Below are 10,654 nucleotides of genomic sequence, written 5' to 3'. Positions count from 1 at the left end.
GCGTTGCGAAGTTGCGACATCTGAAGACCGTGCAGAGGTTCACTTATGACGTCATAGGTCAGTGACCTGACCTGACCCAAAAATGCGGTTGGTGTCAAAAGATGCGGCTTGGATCAAAGGTCAGGTATGCCAAGTTTCAGCTCTCTATCGCCAGCGTGTTCGGAGCTATCGCGAAAAAACCCTATGGGGGGGGGCGGCACCCGCCCCCCCCCCCCCCTCGGCCGGCGAGGGTTAAATTGAGCTCAAAGATTTCACGCAAGAATGAGATGGATGAAGCATAAGTAATGCCAACTGTGCGGCGCCTCGTGGACGTAAAAAATTAGCCGATCACCCCCCCCCCCCCTCCCGGTGACGGATAATGTTATGTCCCGCGAGTGTGACTTTGGCCCCCCCTTTTGCTAGCGGCTGCGACCGCCAGTGGCCGGGGCTGAGCCCGTCCAGAGGACAGGCCACCCGGCACCCAGCCCCAAGGCACTCACTGCACCCGGCTACGGGGTGCGCTCCCTCAGGAGCAGCGGTGCCGCTCCAAGGGAGCAGCCCGCATGAGATAAAGTTGCCTGTCCAGGCCGGAGGGGGTTGCGGCGTGGAGGAGAAGGATTTCAGTATCCTGAGGTCGATAGAAGCACGGAACGGCGCGGTGACTGGCTGAGGTTTTTTTGTTTGTTTGTTTTGTTGGGTTAGGCCCTTTCGGTCTAATGAGACCATTTCAGAGCCGGAAGGATGATAGGATATACAGGGCTGGTAAAAAAGCAAATTGCGTCCCCGACCAAAAAATGAGAGCGAAAAATGACCCCGACCTTTTCAGAGGCGGCGGAAGGTATTTTGGGATGGGGGGGGCACACCTGATCCTTCCCGGAACCTAGGGTACCCCCAAATCTAGTTTTCTCACCGGTTTTAGGCCACTTATTTTTCACCCCTTGGCCTTTACAACGAAAAATCGAAACGAAAACATTTGCAAAAAGTGAGATATCCCGTCTCATCTGAGTCAAGGAACTACCTTTTTGGTAACTTGGAAATGATTGTTAAAGGTAACGTTCGCTCACGCACTATCAGCTGACGGCACGACGACGCGCATGCGTTGTGCGCGGCGCTACCCGCCAGTCGTCGCTCGCGCCCCGAGAGCGACGGACGTGACAGCTAGCGCCATTGGCTACCTCAGCCATCCCGACAGCGTCGAATCGAGTCGTGTGAAACACCTTACCCGGTTTTTACCATGGACAGCGCCGCCATCATCGCCGCACTCACAGGTATCGTGCACCGGGGAGATGCACGGCTCGGGACACTCGCCGCAGTCACAGCCAGTAACACTAATATCTGTCCGCAGTCGCCTCAGCGGTACGCCATTATGACTTCGGTCTACGCTACTGTGCATGTTTCTGGCGCATAATGTGACAACTAGGCTATGACCGCAGCCCATAATGACCGACGCAGTGTCGGCCAGCCCGCGCCGGACACCCCTCGCTGCAGGGTTGCATGCTTGCAATCTCGCACTGCCCGTCGCAAGGTCAGTCATTCGGACGGACTGGACACCTTCGATGCAGCCTCGCAATCAGTACTTTTCACGCTGCCCGGCGCAGGGTCGGCTCGTCCTGGCCCGGACACCCCCGCTGCAGTGTTGCACGATAGCAAATTCGCACTGCCCGTCGCAAGGTCAGTCATTCCCAGCAAACATGCCCACATGGGTCCCATATGGGGTGAACATGGGCCAGATGGGCCCACGTGGGACATGGGCTACAGATGGGCTACCCATATGGGCCCCATATGGGATAAAAATGGGCCAGATGGGCCAAACGCATGTGGGCTGGAGATGGGCATCCCATGTGGGTCCCATATGGGGTGAATATGGGGTGAACATGGGCCAGATGGGCCCACGTGGGACATGGGCTACAGATGGGCTACCCATATGGGTCCCATGTGGGCGCCGCGTGGGTCCCATATGGGGCCTACGTGGGCTGACCCATATGGGTCCCACGTGTCACCCACTGCCATTCCCATGTGGGGCCCATATGGAAGAGGTGGGGGGCCCATGTGGGCCCCATATGGGAACCATGTGGGCATGTTTGCTGGGTTCGGACGGACTGGACACCTTCGATGCAGCCTCGCAATCAGTACTTTTCACGCTGCCCGGCGCAGGGTCGGCTCGTCCTGGGCCGGACACCCTCGCTGCAGTGTTGCACGATAGCAAATTCGCACTGCCCGTCGCAAGGTCAGTCATTCAAACGGACTGGACACCTCCGATGCAGTCTCGCAATCGGTATATTTCAAACTGCCCGGCGCAGGGTCGGCCAGCCCGGGCCGGACACCCTCGCTGCAATGTTGCATGTTTGCAATCTCGCACTGCCCGTCGCAAGGTCGGTCATTCGGCCGGACTGGACACCTTCGATGCAGTCTCGCAATCAGTAAATTTCACACTGCCCGGCGCAGGGTCGGCCAGCCCGGGCCGGACACCCTCGCTGCAGTGTTGCATGCTTACAACCTCGCACTGCCCGTCGCAATGTCAGTCTTTCGGACGGACTGGACACCTTCGATGCAGTCTCACAATCAGTACATTTCCCGCTGCCCGACGCAGGGTCGGCTCGTCCTGGGCCGGACACCCTCGTTGCAGTGTTGCACGATTGCAAATTCGCACTGCCCGTCGCAAGGTCGGTCATTCGAACGGACTGGACACCTTCGATGCAGTCTCGCAATCAGTAAATTTCACACTGCCCGGCGCAGGGTCGGCCAGCCCGGGCCGGACACCCTCGCTGCAGTGTTGCATGCTTACAACCTCGCACTGCCCGTCGCAAGGTCAGTCTTTCGGACGGACTGGACACCTTCGATGCAGTCTCACAATCAGTACATTTCCCGCTGCCCGACGCAGGGTCGGCTCGTCCTGGGCCGGACACCCTCGTTGCAGTGTTGCACGATTGCAAATTCGCACTGCCCGTCGCAAGGTCAGTCATTCAAACGGACTGGACACCTTCGATGCAGTCTCGCAATCGGTATATTTCAAACTGCCCGGCGCAGGGTCGGCCAGCCCGGGCCGGACACCCTCGCTGCAGTGTTGCATGCTTACCACCTCGCACTGCCCGTCGCAAGGTCAGTCATTCGGACGGACTGGACACCTACGATGCAGTCTCACAATCAGTACATTTCCCGCTGCCCGGCGCAGGGTCGGCTAGCCCGGGCCGGACACCCTCGCTGCAATGTTGCATGTTTGCAATCTCGCACTGCCCGTCGCAAGGTCGGTCATTCGAACGGACTGGACACCTTCGATGCAGTCTCGCAATCAGTAAATTTCACACTGCCCGGCGCAGGGTCGGCCAGCCCGGGCCGGACACCCTCGCTGCAGTGTTGCATGCTTACAACCTCGCACTGCCCGTCGCAAGGTCAGTCATTCAAACGGACTGGACACCTTCGATGCAGTCTCCCAATCAGTGTATCTCAAACTGCCCGGCGTAGGGTCGGCTAGCCCGGGCCGGACACCCTCACTGCAATGTTGCATGCTTGCAATCTCGCACTGCCCGTCGCAAGGTCGGTCTTTCGAACGGACTGGACACCTTCGATGCAGTCTCGCAATCAGTAAATTTCACACTGCCCGGCGCAGGGTCGGCCAGTCCGGGCCGGACACCCTCGCTGCAGTGTTGCATGCTTACAACCTCGCATTGCCCGTCGCAAGGTCAGTCATTCAAACGGACTGGACACCTTCGATGCAGTCTCGCAATCAGTATATCTCCAACTGCCCGGCGCAGGGTCGGCCAGCCCGGGCCGGACACCCTCGCTGCAATGTTGCATGCTTGCAATCTCGCAATGCCCGTCGCAAGGTCGGTCATTCGAACGGACTGGACACCTTCGATGCAGTCTCGCAATCAGTAAATTTCACACTGCCCGGCGCAGGGTCGGCCAGCCCGGGCCGGACACCCTCGCTGCAGTGTTGCATGCTTACAACCTCGCACTGCCCGTCGCAAGGTCAGTCATTCAAACGGACTGGACACCTTCGATGCAGTCTCGCAATCAGTATATTTCAAACTGCCCGGCGCAGGGTCGGCCAGCCCGGGCCGGACACCCACGCTGCAGTGTTGCATGCTTACCACCTCGCACTGCCCGTCGCAAGGTCAGTCTTTCGGACGGACTGGACACCTTCGATGCAGTCTCACAATCAGTACATTACCCGCTGCCCGGCGCAGGGTCGGTCAGCCCGGGCCGGACACCCTCGCTGCAATGTTGCATGTTTGCAATCTCGCACTGCCCGTCGCAAGGTCGGTCATTCGAACGGACTGGACACCTTCGATGCAGTCTCGCAATCAGTAAATTTTACACTGCCCGGCGCAGGGTCGGCCAGCCCGGGCCGAACACCCTCGCTGCAGTGTTGCATGCTTACAACCTCGCACTGCCCGTCGCAAGGTCAGTCATTCGGACGGACTGGGCACTTTCGATGCAGTCTCACAATCAGTACTTTTCACGCTGCCCGGCGCAGGGTCGGCCCGTCCTGGGCCGGACACCCTTGCTGCAGTGTTGCACGAATGCAAATTCGCACTGCCCGTCGCAAGGTCAGTCATTCAAACAGACTGGACACCTTCGATGCAGTCTCGCAATCAGTATATTTCAAACTGCCCGGCGCAGGGTCGGCCAGCCCAGGCCGCACACCCTCGCTACATTGTCCACCCAAGAGCGACGGACGTGGCGGCAGAACGAGACATCTACACGACACAGGCGACCTCACACGACTGGCCAACACTCCCCGCGATGGAAGTCCTGCCATCACTGCGGCACCCACTGCTGCGTGTTCGTCGCTGGTCACGCACCGTCTGGTTAGGGCGCCCTTTTTTCTCTCGGAACGCCCACCCTGTTGTTCGTGGATCGTGCGTAGTATGCTGTTGCAGCGTCACAGTCGCAATCGCAATCACGGTGTGGCTAGGTGCACTCCTTCGGAACGCACACCCGCACAAACAGCGCGTGTGTGGTATGCTGTTGTGTCACGCCACCCGACCGCGGAGTTAGTCCTCCGGGGCGCACCCCGCCGCCTCCTGTTGCATACTGTTGCAATACCGCGCCGTCTGTCAAAGGGCCGCTCCTCCGAAACGCAAACCCCGACAACGGCTCGTGTGTATCATGCCTGATGCCGTTGCAACTTCACGGGTCATGCTGTTGCAACGTCACGGGTCGCTCCTCCGGAGCGTACACCCTCAACAGCTCGCATGTTGCATATCATTGCAATGCCTCGCCGTTTGTCAAAAAGTCACTCCTCCGGAACCCACAACCTTGACAATGGTCCGTATGTAGTATGTTGTTACAACGTCACGGGTCGCTCCTCCGGAACGCACACCCTCGTCAACAGCTCGCGTGTTGCATACGGTTGCAATGCCTCGCCGGCTGTCAAAGCGTCGCTCCTTCGGACTGCACACGCCGACAACGGCCCGTGTGTAGCATGCTGTTGAGACGTCACGGGTCGCTCCTCCGGAACGCACACCCTCGTCAACAGCTCGTATGTTGCATACCGTTGCAATGCCTCGCCGTCTGTCAAATTAAGGGTCGCTCCTCTGGAACGAACAACCCGATAACGGTTCGTGCGTACCACGCTGTTGCAACGTCACGGGTCGCTCCTCGGGAACATACCCCCTCGTCAACAGCTCGCATGTTGCATACCAGCTCGCCTGTTGCACCCTATTGCAATGCCCGCCGCCTGTCAAAAGGGTCACTCCTCCGGAACGCACGCCCCTTACCACGTTTCGTGTGAGGTATGCTGTTGCAACGTCACGGTTCGATCCTTCGGAACGCACCCCTCGCCCACGTTTCCATGCTGCTTACCGTTGCAATGCATCGCCGTCTGTCAAACGGTCGTTCCTCCGAATCGCACACCTTCTGTCACGGCTCGTGCGTCGCATTATGTTGCAAGTTTCACGCCGTCTGGCGCAGAGATGCCCCTGCGGCACGCCACAGCTCCTCATGCGTTGCAAGCCGTTGCAAGCTCACGCCGCCCAGTGCCGGGTCATGCCGCGCACCCCACCACAACTCGCACTAATACGCCGCCAGGCGCGAGGCCGGCCCATATAAGGGCCGCACGCCCGACCCCCAGCTCGTATCCAAGCTCGCATGTCGCATTATTATTACTGCTGCCTCACGTTCCCCGGCGCCCGGCTGAACGGCATGCCCACTGCCAGCCCGAGGGCTATGCCGTCGCAACATCGTGCCACCGGCACCGGGTCGCCTCTCAGCACAAACATCCACGTCACGCACCTTATGTTGCACGTCTTTACACGATTGCAACATAGACGGCCAGAGGGAGCCGGCTCTCGCCAGCCCCGCGCGATCCGGGGCGGATATGACCGTGATGATCGTATGGTCGGACTGCCGGGCAGCTCGCATCTGGTCCGACTAGAACAGACGTTCCTAAATACTGCCTTGCAACCTTCCCTATCACCGCTGTGCAGCAACGACGGCGGTCGAGATGGCATCGGCGCGGCGATTTCCAACGGACGCACCCGCCCCCCCCCCCGGTTGAATGCCCGCAGTCGCCCCTGCCCCCGCGAGGTCAGCGGGTGGTAAGATAACACCAGGCGCCCAGCCTTTCCCTCTGTCTTGCACGGCCGGACGGTCGGTCACCTCGCCCCTCCCCATTCCCCCACGCCCGCGGGCGCGCCGACGGCCAACGTACACCGGCCATGTGCGCCCCACCCGCAGTCCAGCGACGGCCGGTGGTGTACAGGCCGGCTACGCGACGAGCGCAGTTGTTTGCACACCACCACGCGGTTCAGTGGAGGTGAGCGTCGCCCGGACTCCGCCCGCGCGTGTGTACTCAGGGCCGGCTGTTATCCGGGGTTATTCGGCAGATGGCCGCCACCCGTGCGCAGCGACCCAGCCCTGAGCGCCGTCACCCGGTCACTGCTCACAAACAGTCTCTCCACCGCTTCACAGCGAGCTTACCCCGTCGGCAAACGTTTAAAGCTTTCACACATGAGCTGTCAAATCAGGTATAGAGGGGGATTTTTTTACTTAAATAGGTATTGTCTTCCATTCAGCTTTTCTTTGAGGCCCACGGCCGCTAATATAGGGAGGACAAGCTGCCCCGACGGTTCCTGGCCCTATGAAACTTTGTGGGGGCAGCGCCTGCGCCCCCCACGGCCCCAGAGTTGTGGGGGCAGGCTACCCCCATGCTGCCCCCCCCCGGCTCACGAGTCTATGCCGGCTGGCGTCTGGCAGAGTCGCGGGGAAAGGCCTGTGGCACGCTCAGACGCGCTTCTGTGACGTCCGCATGCCGGGCCACTCGCGTTCCGTCCTACTCTTCCGGTTACCGGTAGCTCGTAGATAGCTGCTTGATTTCTGAGCATTATGTGTGGAGGGCGTTTGGTGGAAATGTATGATATTTAGAGAATGAATATGTGCTTACATGTTGTCACAGTCTTCTGCGTTAGAACGCTCCATAATGAAGGTTGTTTCTGGTTAACATTTCGAAAAGGTAATAAATCTATGAAATTATGTTGGTAGATTTCCGATTTCGATTCCTCCGGTTGGAGGGTCTCAAATACCTACATTACGAGCCCTCCCCCCGCCGAAAAGTTGGAGGGGCTCAGCCCCCGCTAGCCCCTCCAGCCGGTTCCCGGGAACCGCCCCTCTGGTTCCCGCGCCACTGCGGCAAGTCCAGTTCAAATACGTGTAGCACGCTGTGGCTGTCACCGTGACTGCTGTTCGCGTTGAACAACTTGCTTCCTTTAAACCAATGACGTCATTAAAGTTAGCCAATTATTGGCTATTGCAAACCTTTTTGGTTGGTAACACTCGCACTGCAAAATGCTAGCCAATGTGATCAAAATATGTACGACGACATTGACAACAATATCAATCCATTCCAAATTACTCGCTCTATTAACTTAAAAAGGTACTCAGCCAAACCATGGCATATGTTCATGACGTAGTATGGAAGTATTGTGGTACTTCGTCGATAACAATTTGGGGGGGCAAAAAGATATGTTTGCACCCCCACCCTGGAAGATGGGGGGGCGCCGTGCCCCCGCTGCCCCCCCCCCCCCCCGCTTCCGCCGCCACTGGACCTTTTTACGATTCATGTAGGTATGCAGGCTGCATGCAACTACGATGCGCGTTTCCCTAGGTTTCATTTCTACCTATATTATTTTTTTACGAGCAGTCATATGTACTAAATTGCTTATCAGACTCGCGCTTCGAAATTTCCAGTTTGTTAATTAAATGTCACGGCATCACTCGGTCAGCGTGTAGCGTAGCAGACGAAGAACCCGGAAAGGGTAGGGGGCGCTACGATCGTCGAACAGATGCAATAGGTGTCGCTATTGTATCGGTAGCTCACAACGACGACGGCTAGAAACTATCGACCCCGCATGAATTTACCATGTCCAACCGGTCCGACCCCGGTTCCGAATCTAGTCGTTTGTCTAGTCGTATAGCTGGCTACAACTGGTCGTCAATCAACCCCGCTTGAAATAGCACAGCCGACAGCGGGGTCGGTGTCTAAGCGTCTGTTAGTATGTGTTTGATCATCTAGTTTGATTTAGTTTTCGTTAGCAACTGTCGACGGTAGTTTTGCTGTTAACGGAAGTGAGTTGTGGCTACTAATTGTTCATAACCATGTTGTAGGTAGGTATGTATTAGGTATAGGGGCTTTTTATGTCCTTGTTAAAGGGGATATACGTTGTGGATTCAATGATATCTTTTACTTGCGTTTAGTTTCTGCTTTATTTGAAAGTTATTTATTACTGTAAAAGTTTACTAAATATGGTAATTTTGACCCCGGGTACTTGAACTTTTACTGGTACTGTGTCCCCGACGACGTCAATAGGACATAACACTTTACCAGCCCTGAGGATATAGGGGGAGACATTGGTCTGGGCAGGCACCCTAGTGAGTCGCCGGGGCTGAGCCCGTACTGGCTGAGGGCCGAAGCTCTCGTTTTATACGGTCGTAAGTAAAGTAATTTTGTAATATCACAGCGTTAGGGTCCAAGAGCAATGCAAGCGGGGACATTGGGGTTCTGTCGGTAAAGAAGAAATATTCAAGTTCATTTTAAAAGTCTACCGCGCAATGTAGCATTCTTTTATTCCGTTCCAAGTGGCGCTACTCTGGCGGCGAATCTGGGAACTACTAACTGTACTCAGGCCATGTGACCTTGACCGGCTCCTGAGATTGGGGTCACGTGACGCTCGGCCCGCCGGCGGCCGGTCCCATGAGAAAATTCAAGTCTGCAGTGCAATTTTGCATTGACAGACACCATTGGCATATGATTCTAGACTAGCATTCGATACAGCGTTTAATTCTGCACAGAATGACACTAAATTCAAGAGATTACCCGCCATCACTTCATCGCACTTTTTGTGTAACAGAGGGAATGTCCAGCCGACATTGCATTGCATGTTACGGCATGTTATAGCAATGGGAGCGTGCACTGTGGCCTATGATGTGTGCAGACTTTTGCTTTTGCCAAGAAGCAGAGCAATAACAATTTGAATCTGGAATCGTGTCCGAACGGGTCATTCATTGGCACGGGTCATTCACTGGTCATTCCCTCGAATTTGGTGTCATTCTGTGTAGAATTGAACGCTGTATCTAATGCTTGTCTAGAATCGACATTTTATCGTGCACGTCCATAAGAAATTGATAGAAGCTGTATGCCAGAATTGAAGAATGTATAGCCAGCAGTGCCCAATGGGCCTCTAAATAACGACAAATAGGAAACATGAAATCTGCGACGAGATATCATGCTCATTCTTCGACTAATCAGTATTATTGAATAGCCCGTAAAATGTGTTCCAAGATGCGATTCTAGAACCAATGTAGGTACCTATATAGTATAGTCTGTTACTATTTTTTTTTATACTATTCCTTTATTTATTGGCAACAATCAATTAGCATGCATCGTTCCCGGCGGCGCCCCGCTCCCATCGCAAAAACGTGCAAATTCCTTTTGTTCCACAAATAGTGCGGTGAAGTGATAGCCGATTCATCCTTTTCAGTAGTGCCATGTTGTGTAGAATTGAGCACTTTATTGAACAGCCATCTAGAATCGACATTTCATTTTCCGCATCGATATGAAAACTTGGTGCGAACTCGAAGATTATTGTTGTCAGGCCAGCAATGCCGAATAGGTAAGCCGGGAAATATTAACGAGTAGGGAAATTGAAATCTGCGACGAGCTGTTATTTTAATTCTTCGAATGATTAGTACCATTGAATAGCCCGTTAAATTTAGTACCAAACATGATTCTAGATTGAATTTACTATTGCCTTGCTTGTTGGCAAAAGCAATAACTATGCACACATCGCACGCCGCCCTGAACCCACCCGTTGCATTAAAATGCAACGTCGGCTCGACACTCCTTCTGTTCCACAAAAAGTGCGATGAAGTGATGGCGGATAATCCCTCGAATTTGGTGTCATTCTGTGTAGAATTGAACGCTTTATCGAATGCTTGTCTAGAATCGACATTTTATCGTGCACGTCCATAAGAAATTGATAGAAGCTGTATGCCAGAATTGAAGAATGTATAGCCAGCAGTGCCCAATGGGCCTCTGAATAAAGACAAATGGGAAACATGAAATCTGCGACGAGATATCATGCTCATTCTTCGAATAATCAGTATAATTGAATAGCCCGTAAAATGTGTTCCAAGATGCGATTCTAGAACCAATGTACTATTCCCTTAGGTACTT

The sequence above is a fragment of the Amphibalanus amphitrite genome, unplaced genomic scaffold (assembly GCF_019059575.1).
Source record: "Amphibalanus amphitrite isolate SeventyFive unplaced genomic scaffold, NRLGWU_Aamphi_draft 000703F_arrow, whole genome shotgun sequence".
NCBI classification, from domain to species: Eukaryota; Metazoa; Arthropoda; class Thecostraca; order Balanomorpha; family Balanidae; genus Amphibalanus; species Amphibalanus amphitrite.
This window is presented reverse-complemented; position numbering follows the sequence as displayed.